This window comes from Mustela nivalis, assembly GCF_964662115.1.
Source record: "Mustela nivalis genome assembly, chromosome: 20".
In the NCBI taxonomy this organism is placed as follows: Eukaryota; Metazoa; Chordata; class Mammalia; order Carnivora; family Mustelidae; genus Mustela; species Mustela nivalis.
Genome location: NC_139039.1, coordinates 29,674,281 through 29,687,419, shown reverse-complemented (window position 1 = coordinate 29,687,419; position 13,139 = coordinate 29,674,281). Strand labels below are relative to the sequence as shown.

General features: G+C 39.0%; 1 protein-coding gene across 1 annotated transcript in view; it reads left to right on the top strand.

The window, feature by feature from the left end:
• Positions 1 to 13,139, top strand: part of TENM3 (teneurin transmembrane protein 3) — a 2,451,411-nt gene that overhangs the window by 1,291,720 nt on the left and 1,146,552 nt on the right. The window contains exon 6 of the mRNA XM_082715814.1: positions 7,665 to 7,819. The gene's annotated coding sequence lies outside the window, so the exon portion shown is untranslated. The remainder of the gene's footprint in view (positions 1 to 7,664; positions 7,820 to 13,139) is intronic.

Genomic DNA, 13,139 nt, shown 5'->3' with positions numbered 1-13,139 from the left:
ACACAGAAACAAACCAAATAATGACCATGAGTTGTTCCCTTTCCCTTTTCTATTTTTAAGCTAGTGAAGTGTAGGTCATGGCTTTGATCTGCCATATTTATTTACTATGTCACTTCTGCAGCTTTTAGAGTGACAGAAATCCAGCCCCCTGTCACGAGCTGGCTATGTTAAATCTGTGCCAAACATTGGCAACGCTGGGATAGACGAACATAACCAACAAACACTCCGTACATTGTCACGCAAGGCCAATTTAGAGCGTCGCAAATTAGCGGTACGTGGAAGAGAGACCAGTGTGGCAAAAGTTGGATGTGCGAAACGTCGCATGAGTCTCCTCTGTCATGTGACGCTGTTTTCTGAGTGTCTTCTAAGATTTAAGGTGGCTTTGCCTGGGTTTTGCATCTGTGGTGATCGTTTAACTGTGTAAACTGGCCGAGAGCCGCGCTGTGGACATTACGTTTTTGCAGAGTATTTGTTCTGGAATATAGATTAGCAATGAGTGTTACAAATAGGCCTTATCCGAAGGGAACCACAGAGACTTTTTACTAAATCAAAGATACATTTCTTCACAAAAGATAGACTTACATTCCGTAGTTAATGATTTGTCCCAAGATCTGATCAGTAGCCTTCCAACATACAGATGATTTTAAATGAGAGCCGTTGAAAAACACATCTCCATGCCTAAATAATACGTTCATTATGATGAAATCTTTACATGTGTTCGTACGACGTATTATCTAAAAATATTAGGGGGAAAATGAGTAACTCTAAAATAAATGAAACTTCAATATTCAATTTGCTCTATATTTTCAAGCAGAATTAGTTTTGAGAATTAGTATTTTAGTTCATTTATTATTGGAAAAGACCTTACTAGCTTATTCAAGCAAGAAAATTACCCCAAAAGCTTGCAAGATTTATAATGCTTAGGGAAAAAAAAAAAAAGGCAATTCAAAACCTAATGAGACATTTTAGGGCTCATTTACATCTCTAACCTGACCCATTTTCTGCAAAACGTTTTTGTTGGTAATTTACATACTAAAAGCTAGTTATTTATCCATCCCTAACCAAAAAGTTGATGAGATTACTAATACCATAGTGAAGTTAACATTACCCTAAAAGCTAAATATGGCCATTTCTAGAAGGTAGACTATGGAGTCATTTAGTTAGCTGTAATCTCCTTTACATGCTGGCGATGCATCCAAATTCTGAAAGGGTGACGTGAAAGCTCAGATATCTGTTTGCCACACTCATTTTATTGGCAGGAATTGTTCCAGGACTGCACACTTTGGAAATGAAGCACATTAGGGAGCTCTGTGTATAGACACCGCTGTATCTACCCGGGAAAATAATGCACCAAAATGCATTCTCTGAAACAATGATAAACATGGATATCCATGAAATTATTTAGTTTATAAATATATATAGGTTCTTATAAGTTTTATTACAAATATGTTTATATTTTATCAACATATATTTATTTTTCTATTTCATATATTTATATTTGTATATATCGATATTGTTGTATGTTATGTATTTTATTATTTCGTATGTAATGTTATGTGGTATATATAATACTACCATCTGTTGATAATTGTTACCTTAATAACTTACTCTAAAAGACTAGTGAGTTTATGGTAACTCAGCTAATGTTCATACTATAAGCATCTATGAAATATCCACTGTTGAGAGATGTCTAATTTATGTGGACATCATTTGGGTCCAGGTAAAGAGTTACACTCCAACTCCTTCAAGACTATCCTGAGGTATAGCCTGCCTTCCTCCTAGACTGAACACCTCTCTAAGTGGCATACCCTAAATTCTACCCAAACCCAGAAATTGACAATGCTTAGTACATCTGTGCTGTTCCTTTTCCAAGGAATTCCTCACCAGCACGTGTCAGGCATCCTTTTACAAGTTCCTGTCCTTGGGAGCAATGTTCAGCCTGTTTAGTTTGTTCAGTATCCCCAGCAAACCCGGCCTAGATTAGCCCAGCGTTTCATGATGATGAAACGGGCCTGTCTCGTACAAGGAAGGACCCAAACTCTACACTTCTAGTAGCCTTAGAAAGCCTAGAGCCATCTGAGACTTCTGCAGGTCCATATCCTCCTTGGACAAATGTGACTCTTTCTTGTTTTATTTCTCTTGGCTTAATGACTTTCAGATTTGTTTTCGGAAACTCTGTGTGCTGTTGTATGTTTAGAAGAAGATGTACACAATCCATGATAAGCAGAGAAAACAAACTTCCGTAAATGTAATTACGAGACACTCATCTGTGAAGTACCTTGCTGTTCACCAAACCCTATTATCTTATGACATTTTGAAAATCCCGTTTCTGTTTCCTATCTGGAGGCTGTCAAGTGCTGTGGGCACTGCAACCACTGACTTCATAGCTTGTACAACCATCACAGTCATGACTAGCGCTAAAGCTGGCTCGGGAGAGAAACCACGTGAAGGGTTTGATTCCTCAGCTGTTGGGAGTTTGAACATGTGGGGATAGTGGCCCCGTTGTCTGCACACCAGTCCTTCAAAGGGTGAGCTCCAGTACACCGTTCAGATTTCTACTTAGCTACCTGGGATATCTTAGGATAATGTCTCTAGTGCTATAAGCAATTGCTAATATTCAATGAATATTTTTTGGTGAAAAGTTTTTACTTTGTGTAGATTTCCCCACTACATGCTGGTGGATGGGATACATGTTTTTTATTCCATGTTAACACCATATGCCACAGCAGAGCATTTTGAGGGGTGAAGGGCAGAGAGAGGCTTCGATTTTGAGGCGGGAGGAGCAGGGATTCTTAGGTTCGATCTTTGAAGATAATAGCATTTAAATACTATGGTTCTTATGCCCTCATTTCCAAGATATTTTGTGAGAATCTTAAAATTTTTTGGTACTTTTTAAATTTTTTTATTAACATATAATATATTATATGCCCCAGGGGTACAGGTCTGTGAGTCATCCGTCTTACACATATCACAGCCCTCAGCATAGCACAGACCCTCTCCAGTGTCCATAACCCAGCCATGTCCATAACCCAGCAACCCTATCCATTCCCTCCCCACCCCCCAGCAACCCTCATTTGTTTTTTGAGATTAAGAGTCTCTTGTGGTTGGTCTCCCTCTGAGCCCCATCTTGTTTCATTTTTTTCCCTCGCTGCCCTCCACAATTCCCCGCCCTGCATCTCAAATTCCTCATATCAGAGAGATCATATGATAATTGTCTTTCTCTGATTGACTTATTTTGCTTAGCATAATACCCTCTAGTTCCATCCACATTGTTGCAAATGGCAAGATTTCTTTCTTTCTTTTTTTTTTTTTTTTGGATGGCTGGATAGTATTCCATCGTATATATACAACACATCTTCATTATCCATACATCTGTTGATGGACGCCTAGGTTCTTTCCATAGTTTGGCTATTATGAATATTGCTGCTATAAACATTCAGGGAGATGTGCCCCTTCGGATCACTATATTTGTGTCTTTAGGATAAATACCCAGTAGTGCATTTGCTGGGTCGTAGGGCAGCTCTATTTTCAATTTTTTTGAGGAAACTCCATACTGTTTTACAGAGTGGCTGTACAAGCTTGCATTCCCACCAAGACTAGTAGGAGGGTTCCCCTTCCACTGCATCCTTGCCAACACCTACAGTTTCCTGATTTGTTAATTTTAGCCACTCTGACTGGTGTGAGGTGGTATCTCACTGTGGTTTTGATTTGTATTTCCCTGATGCCGAGTGATGTTGAGCAATTTTTCATGTGTCTGTTGGCCATTTGGATGTCTTCTTTGCCAAAATGTGTGTTGATGTTTTCTGCCCATTTCTTGATTGGATTATTTGTACTTTGGGTGTTCAGTTTGATAAGTTCTTTATAGATTTTGGATACTAGCCATTAATTTGATATGTTATTTGCAAATATCTTCTCCCATTCTGTCCGTTGTCTTTAGGTTTTGACTGTTTCTTTTTCAGTGCAAATTTTTTATCTTGATGAATTCCCAATAGTTCATTTTTGCCCTTGCTTCCTTTGCCTTTGGTGAAGTTCCTAGGAAGAATTTGCTGCAGCTGAGGTTGAAGAGGTTGCTGCCTATATTTTCTTCAAGGATTTTGATGGATTCCTAACTCACATCGGGGTCTTTCATCCATTTTGAGTCTGTTTTTGTGTGTGGTATAAGGAAGTGGTGTAGTTTCATTCTTCTGCATGTGGCTGTCTAATTTTCACAACACCATTTGTTGAAAAGATTGTCTGTCTTCCATTGGAAATTCTTCCCTGCTTGAAGATTAGTTGACCATAGAGTTGAGGGTCCCTTTCTGGGCTCTCTTTGTAATAGAGCTTGAAGTTTGGAATTCTGATGCTGCCAACTTTGGTTTCCTTTCCAACATTCCTCTGGCTCTTCAGGGTCTTTTCTGGTTCCATATAAATTTTAGAATGATTTGGTCCATTTCTTTGAAAGAATTGATGGTATTTTGATAGGGATTGCATGAAATGTGTAGATTGCTTTAGGTAGCATAGACATTTTCACAATGGTTGTTCATCCAATCCATGAACATGGATCATTTTTTCATTTCTTCGTGTCTTTCTCAGCTTCTTTCATGAGTACTTTACTATAGTTTTCTGAGTACAGATTTTTTGCTTCTTTGTTTAGATTTATTCCTAGGTGTCTTACCTAGTTTCGGTGCAGTTGTTATTGGAATTGACTCCTTAATTAATTTCTCTTTCTTTTGTCTTGTTGGTGTATAGAAATGCAACTGATTTCTGTGTATTGATTTTCTATTCTGACACTTTACTGAATTCCTCTATGAGATCTTGCAGTTCTGGAGTGGAGTCTTTTATGTTTTTCACAGAAATTATCATATTACCTGCAGAGAGTGAGAGGTTGACTTCTTCTTTGCCATATCAGTACTGGCTCTTGTTTTTTGTTTGTTTGTTTGTTTGTTTGTTTGTTTTTTGAGATGAGTTTTCCACCTTGTCATTTTATCCAGACAAGAACAGATGAATGAGACAACAAAATACTAAAAGGGTAGCAATGACCCCAGAAAAAATATACACTAAACAAATCAGCAGAGACCTGAACCTGGGGGAGAAGAAAGGAGGGAAAAAACAATCTATATATATCTAAATCTATCTATATCTATGTCTATATCTCTCTATATCTACCTATATAGAGAGATATAGACATAGATATAGATAGATTTAGAGATATATATTAGATTGGTGACTACAACAAAGCCACACATTTGATTTTGGGTGTATTTTGGTCTGTTAGTAGAAATTGCATCCCAAATTTTTAAAGAAAGAAAAACTTATATATACAAAAATAAGGGTAAACACGATGAAAGGATAGAATATGACTGTAAAAATGAAAATTTTAAAAGATTCTAAGAGGAATTGATAAGAAGTTAATTGGGAAAAAAAAAAAAAAAAGAAAGGAATGAATGTGATCAGACTGGAGACTAGAACAAAGCCATGCACTAGATTTAGGGTATGTTTTGAACTGTTAGAAGAAACTGTGTCCCAAAATTTTAAAGAAAGAAAAACCTGTATGTTTTCAAAAAATAAGGTTAAATACAATGCAGGGATAGAATTATGACTATAACAATGAAAATTTTAAGAGATTTTTTTAAAGTATTGATAAGATAAAATAGTTATAAAAGATTAAAGGAGGAAAGAGGAAACTTAAAAAAATAGAATAAGAAAAAAAATTTAAAAATTTAATTTGAAAGACTAAATAATCATGGGGAAAAAATCATGAATTCCATATGCTATATTCCCATATATCTGAGGTTTTGCAGCTCGCATTGATTGGTAAACTTGGTCTTGACTGGATGTTCTTGCTGATCTTCTGCAGGAGGAGCCTGTTGCCCCAATTCTCAACTGTCTTTGCCCGAGGCAGAATTTCCCCACCCTTGCCAGGGGCCAGGCTAATTAATCTGCTTGGGTTCGCTCTTGGGAGCTTTTGTTCCCCTAAGCGTAGAGCTTTGGAGGATGGGAATGCGGATGGCAGCCGTCCAGTCTCTGGCTGGAGGAACCGAGAGCTTGGGGCGCAGTCCTCCGTGTGCCCTTGGAGAAAAGCTGTCTGTCCTCCCCTCTCCATGGTCTCTGGCCGCGCTGGTGCTCACCGGCCGGGCCGGTGATCAAGGATTTCTGTCTCTGGCGCATAGTTGCCCCATTTGGAGTCTCCAAACCCAGCAGATTCCTGCAGCGCACTCCTGCGCCACTCCTCCCAGGGAGGAAGCTGAGTCTCCCTGGATCTGTCACTTGTGGGGTCCCTGCTCGAAGAACAGTGGTCTGACTGTGTCTCAGATCACAGTTTAAGGTAACCCCGAGCTGCCAGCTCACTCCTCGGCTCCATCTCTGCAGCCGACTTCCCCGCCCTGATACCTGGGAGCTCTACTGCACTCAGACACCCCGGTCTTTCTGTGACCCTGCGGGACCTGAGACCACGCTGTCCCCATGAGGGCTCCACTCCTGCTTAAAGTCTGGAGTGATGTCCCTCCATGGAAACAACTTCTAAAAGTTCGGATTTGGGGCTCTGCTGCTTCCCGGGAGCCGGCCCCTCCTGCGTGGTCTGTCTTCTCCCGTATCTCCTCGGATTCACTTCTCCGCAGGTCCTACCTTCCAGACAAGGGTCACTGTTCTGGTCCTAGAACTGCTGCTGTGCTTCCCCTCCATCTCCTGTTCATGGCCACCATCCCTACACACCCCTTCTTTCCTGGACACTACCCACTCCTGAGTAAGCTGAGTATAGGAACACAGTAAAGAAGATGCGTTTTCTTTTCTTTTTTTTTTAAGATTTTATTTATTTATTTGATAGACGGATCACAAGTAAACAGAGAAGCAGGTGGAGTTGGAGAGGAGCAGTCTCCTCGCCAAGCAGAGAGCCCGATGCGGGGCTCCATCTGGGACCCTGGGATCATGACCTGAACTGAAGGCAGAGGCTTTAACCTACTGAGCCACCCAGGCGACCCAGAAGATGTATTTTCTGAGGGGAGGCCAACTCTCAAGAGAAAGAGATGAGAGTCGTCCTTGTTAAGATGATCCAGATGTTTTCTCAGCTCAGTGATCAGGAAGTCATTTCACCTTCCCTAGGGCAGATGTTGCCTGGACTGCTATACCAGTGGAGTGCCCATAAAATGGAAGGAAACCCTAGGAATGGCAAAGGAGTTATACCTAGCAGTCGTGTTATCTCCTTCTTCCTTGTAGAAGTAACAATCTATCATTTAACAAAGGAAAATTTTTCCATAAAGTTGAATTTATTTCCACAGCTACCCGCATCCTTAATGTGTGCTATAATATGTGAACAGACTATAAATACCCAATACATGGTCACATCAGACTTAACTACTCTAATTTGAATATCCCAAGAAAATTAAATCCATTGGCTAGAACATCAGGGCCAGAATCTTGTTGAGCCTGCTACCTCCATACCCTTTTGGGGTTTTGTATATCTTAAGCCAACATTGTTATACCTTCAAATGCATGACTGTATCAGTTGCCTCCATTTATTTCTATTTTCCAGGAAAAAAAGAAACCAACAACAACCTTTAAAACTCGTGGAATTTAAATACCGAAACCTAAGAATTACCCTTACAAATTGATTTTGTGTATGTAGATTATTCACGTGCAGTCAGAGTGATTTTTTGGTCTCTGTCTAAGGAATGCCCTTTTCTTTGCAGGCCAAGAGCAGTTTCCTGAGAAGTGTCACTTCCTGAGAAGGCTGAGTGGCCGCCATTCTCCACGTAGGCAGAGCCGGGAGGCCGGGGCCCTGACTTTGCGGTAGTCTGCCCATCTGACGGTCAGGAACAGCTTCCTGGTGGGACTACAGACAATGGTGAGTGCCCGTGTGAGGCCAGGGGCGTTGATAGCCCTGTCTCCTGGAGAAACTTGTTTTCTGATTTTCCAGTCAGTCCTGTCATTCTCTGAGACGTAACTTCTGAAGAACTGCCAAACATCTACCTTTTCTCTTTACACTTTTTTTTTGCACCCTGCCTATAGCCAGTGTACTTCTGTAAATAAATGACATCTTGCGTTTTCTTTGTGCATAAGCATGCAATGCCACACATGCCAACCCAGAAGCAGAAAGAAAGACATTGGGCTATTTTGTAGGTCTTTAATCCCAACATCGCTTTTCTTTCAACATCAGTTACAAATAAGCTATTGTCAAGTGTCCAGCGGCCAGGAGCCTTTGAAATCCAGTAATTATGAGAATTTTATAGAGAAGAGGTAGAAAACATAAAATGGCTTTGGTTCATAAAACAAGAAAGATAAATGTTGCCAGAAAAAAAAAAAATCTATAATAAGTGTGTAGTGAACTATGTGAATAAGAATCTGTTGTACGCTAGTGAGATCGTTAAATGGAAATCAAGGATATTTGCTGTGTTAATGAGCAGACACTGTGTATCTATATAAAGTGAGTTTATTTCATAAGATATATATATATAGAGATATATATAGATATATATATATATAATATACTCATCAGCAGGCCCAACAGTCTCCTAACACCAAGCATTAGATAGATCTATCTATCTATCTATCTATCTATCTAATGCTTGGTGTTAGGAGACTGTTGGGCCTGCTGATGAGTATATTATAAAGCAAAACTTTTATAAAGCTGCATTTTTTTTATAAAGCTGCATTTTTTTGTTTTCCTTTTTTGGGTGTTGTTAAGGTTGAAGATTTTGATTGGGGATTTCCAAGTTTTTTTCTAAACGGAATTATAATTTCATTGTCTGCTTTTCGAACAAGAATTCTACAAAGCAGAAAAGCATAGAAATTTATTCCTTGCTTTTCCATATGTCCTCTAAGCACTCCACTATTTTATGGTCTCTGACTCTATCCAGAGAGAACTGATACTGGCATATAATGCAGGCAAAGATTGAGAGCAGAAATTCTATAGAACGTCTAAATGTCACAGGTGTTGTTAGAATGCAAATGCACTTTTCTATACATTTTCTAGGTATTATATATAGCTAGAGTTCTGTACCATATTTTTACACTTTTCTTTCTGACTTTGTCACCTATTACCTTTTCCCAAGTTACTTGCAACTAAAAATATGCTCATGAAATTAAGAGCATGGATGCTTTGGCAAATAAAGACGGTGCAAGTTTTCTGCTATCATTAGGATACAGGCTATATATCATTTTCTGATATTGCTGGTGGGTTGAACTGAACTAATTACATGCTGTGAGAAATCTTCCTGACATGGGACTCCTGTCTGTCAACATCGGATAGATTTTACTTTGGAGATAAGTAATTTGGGTAATCTAATTATTTGAAGAAGGAAGGGTGAAATGAGTGATACAATTAAAGGAAAATTATATTTCAATAACAGTAGAATTAAAAGTTAGAAAACACATGTAATTAATGAAGGCGTTCATTTTGTTTGGTGTGTTAACCATAAAGTCAAGGTCTTGATATTCTTTCATTGACAGAACTCATCCGTAAGTTTTGCAGAACTTGAAATTAAAAAACAGTTTCCTTTCAGAGCAAAGTGAGATGGTACATTTTTCGTTGAAGACATTATATTAAAATGGATGAAAAAACCTGTTACTTATGTCATTCTGCATATTTTTAAGTCACATTGTTCATTGAGCTACTAATTAATATGTAGGAAAAGTATTGTATTTAATTGATATCCTCATTTACTTACAGATATTACTTTAATGGGTTAAAAAAAAAAGTATATGGCATTTAACACAGGCATTCTTTAAGCCCTTGCAAGTTGTGAATAGCCTGTATTCTGTCTGATGATATTACCATAGCATCATTTATAATCAAATGTACATTTTTATAAGTACTGTAAGTTATAAATATGAGGGGTTCTATTCCGTATGATAGCATTTTTGGAGTTAGTTACCTGAATAATATTCTCTGCAAATACTTTCAGAGTAATTTTGCAAAAATAAAACAAATCTTGAAGGGCTACAACTGCTTGCTTACTAGAGACAGAACTATTTGAAGGAGAAAAAAAGCATCTGCTCCTTTTCCCCCTAATGATATTATTGTCTTCTGCATCATGGGAATTTGCTGTGGGAAAAAGAGAGGTGTGCTGTAATTCAGAATTGCTTTGCTTATCTGGGAGTTTGAGCCTCCCATTCAGAATGTGACCTGACGGGGCGCCTGGGTGGCTCAGTGGGTTAAGCTGCTGCCTTCAGCTCAGGTCATGATCTGAGGGTCCTGGGTTCAAGCCCTGCATCGGGCTCTCTGCTCAGCCGGCACCCTGCTTCCTCCTCTCTCTCTGCCTGCCTCCTGCCTCTCTGTCTGCTTGTGATCTCTCTCTGTCAAATAAATAAATAAAATCTTAAAAAAAAAAAAAAAAAGAATGTGACCTGACTTGTTCAGATGGCAACAGTTTCTCATAGTCTCCTGTTATCATTTACATTTCTGTTTGTGTTTTGACGACATCCTTGAGTGAAAAGCATAGAAAAGACCAAAGTTCATCTCTTGAATCTTCATTTGTAAGTCTGGATGCATTATTCTAGAACTAATGATTCCATGATATGTGGCATCACTAAGGAGAATGAAAACCTCACCTTGGCTTTGCTCCTGCAATAATTTTCAATTATAGGCTATAATTAATCTGAATAATGACAACAAAAGAAACGCTTAAGAAAAGTAATTTTAGTCTAAAAGAAGTTTAATGTAAGCAACATTCTTCCAGTTACAAATATTTACGGGCCAGGAACTTTGTTACAAGGTGCTGGGGATCATGAAACTCACACCTACGCTGTGCTATAATTACAAGTTTTTCTGAGCGATATACAGAATAAAGCACAAAATCGTATCTCGGTTTACATGGAACAGGCAGAGCTGCCATTGTCATAGAAGGGAAGGGGGTTGCACTGGGGATTTGCTATTAGAATTGACCTGAGGCCTTAGGTAGTGATGTAAGGAGGAGCAATGTAGGCAGCAGAAAGAACAGGTCCAAGAGTCCTGAGATAGGGCACTGCCTGGCACCCATGTTGAACTGAAATGGAGCACAGAAAGCAGAGAGGACAGTAGAGATCATACTGCCACAATGAGTGAAGGACCTTATAGACACTATTTAAGAAATTCGCCTTTATTCTAAGGGCCATGAGAAACCACTGGGGAACCTTAGGCAGGAAAGTGATAAGGTTAGATATCCATTAAAAGTTATCACTCTGGGGTGCCTGGGTGACTTAGTTTTTAAGCATCTGCCTTAGCTCAGGTCATGATCCCAGGGTCCTGGGATTGAATCCCATATCAGGCTCCCTGCTCAGTGGGGAGCCTGCTTCCTCCCCACCCCGCCCCGCCACTTCTCCTGCTTGTATGCTCTCTCTTTCTATCTCTGTCATATAAATAAATAAATATTTTTAAAAACCATCACTCTGGGGGTGCCTGGGTAGCTCAGGTAGTTAAGCATCGACTCCTGATTTCAGTTCAGGTCATGACCTCAGGGTTATGAGACTGAACCCGCATCGGCCTCTGCACTGGACATGGAGCCTGACCAAGATTCTCTCTCTCCCTCTCCTTTGCCCCTGCCCTGCCCACTCACTCTCTCATTGTCTCCCTCTCGCTCTCCCTCAAAAAAAAAAAAAAAAAAGTAAAATCATCACTCTGATTTATGTGTAGAAAGTACAGACGTAGAAAGAAGTTATGGGGAAACCAATTTGGCAGATTTTACACTAGTTTAGGAAGGAAAAAGGGTGAAGGTATAAGGGTCTGGTAAAAGATGGAGACAAGCACATGGATTTCACAGCTGGTTAGAGAAGAGAGTGCACTGGATGAGTTAGAGATGAGAACAGAAGAACCAAAATGATAGTCTTTTTAATTTTTGTTATGTTTGGCTTGAAGTGCCTACAAAATATATAAAATGGATAGAATATCTGTGTTTCTGGAACCCAGTACTGGACAAAAATTGAAATTGGAGTGATTGGCTTTTACATGGCCACAAATGATAGAGATCGTGATAGAGAATGAGATTGTTTGTTAAAGAGATCATTGGAAGTAAAAAAGAAAGTCCTGAACAGAAAGAACCTGAAGTTCTCTGAACTTTAGTGGTTGGGTAGAGAAGGACAATTGAGAAAGGAGACTGAGAAGAAACAGAGAAGTAAGGAACACATCGAAAATGAGATCATTTTTAGGAACCAACAGAAGAAGACAGTGTTTTAAGAAAGTGCTAAAAGTTCAGTAAGATGAGAATTATGAAGTATCTCCTTGAACTAAACAAGAGTATCGCAAGTTGCCTTAGCAACAAAGCATTGATAGAGCAGTGACCCAAAAATCACATTGTCATAGGAATGATAGAGGAAGAAATAAGAGCAACAAATGCAGAATATTCTTTTTGAATTTGGCTATGAGATTGAGAACATAAATAGGAATGCATAAAGGGAAAGATGTGAAATGAACAGGGGAGTTTTTTTTTTTTTTTTAATGGTAACATGAAATTCTGGAGAAAATTGGCAGAAATGGGGACAGCAATCCAGTATAGAAGATCGTTTTTTAAAAGGAAAGGAGTATCTTTCACATTATATCACAAGAAGGAGAGGAAAGGATGGATGCTAATGCTTAAAGATTTTATTGGCTTGATGATGGGAAATTAAAGTATTTGCTGTGAGAAGGATGATAGTATTAAAAATAATGGGCAACAATATAATCATGGGGTAGAGGGAAGTAAGGAGGGTTTGATATAGTCATTATTTTGAATGGTGAAGAATAACAACTAGAGAAATGCATTGGATGTACTCAGTATTGCTGAGACTTTGAGGTTATTGACTATGACTCTTCAGAGGACTACATGATTTTCTCTAGACCTCCAGCAGGAAAACTCATGGTGGTACTAATCCAGGATGGAATTTTCCAAGTAGTGTAGAAAGAATAAAACAGCACGAGACTGCAAGATGGTGGTAAGAGAATAATTAATTTGCCACTGATACCAAGCAGGATGGGAAATGAAACAAAGACCAGAAAACCAGGTGTAATGATACTGATAGAGTCACATAAAAGACTGAGTGAGATAACTGAGCCAGTAGTGGGAAAGAAGTCTGTGGTGAGACAGAAGGGTATTTGAGTTAACATTTCAAAATGGGATTTTAGGTATAGGTATCCCATTTTGTGACACTGAGAGTGAGTGGCTGAGGTGGAAAGGATTAAAAGCTCATTGAAAATGTGAATATCAGGAGACTGA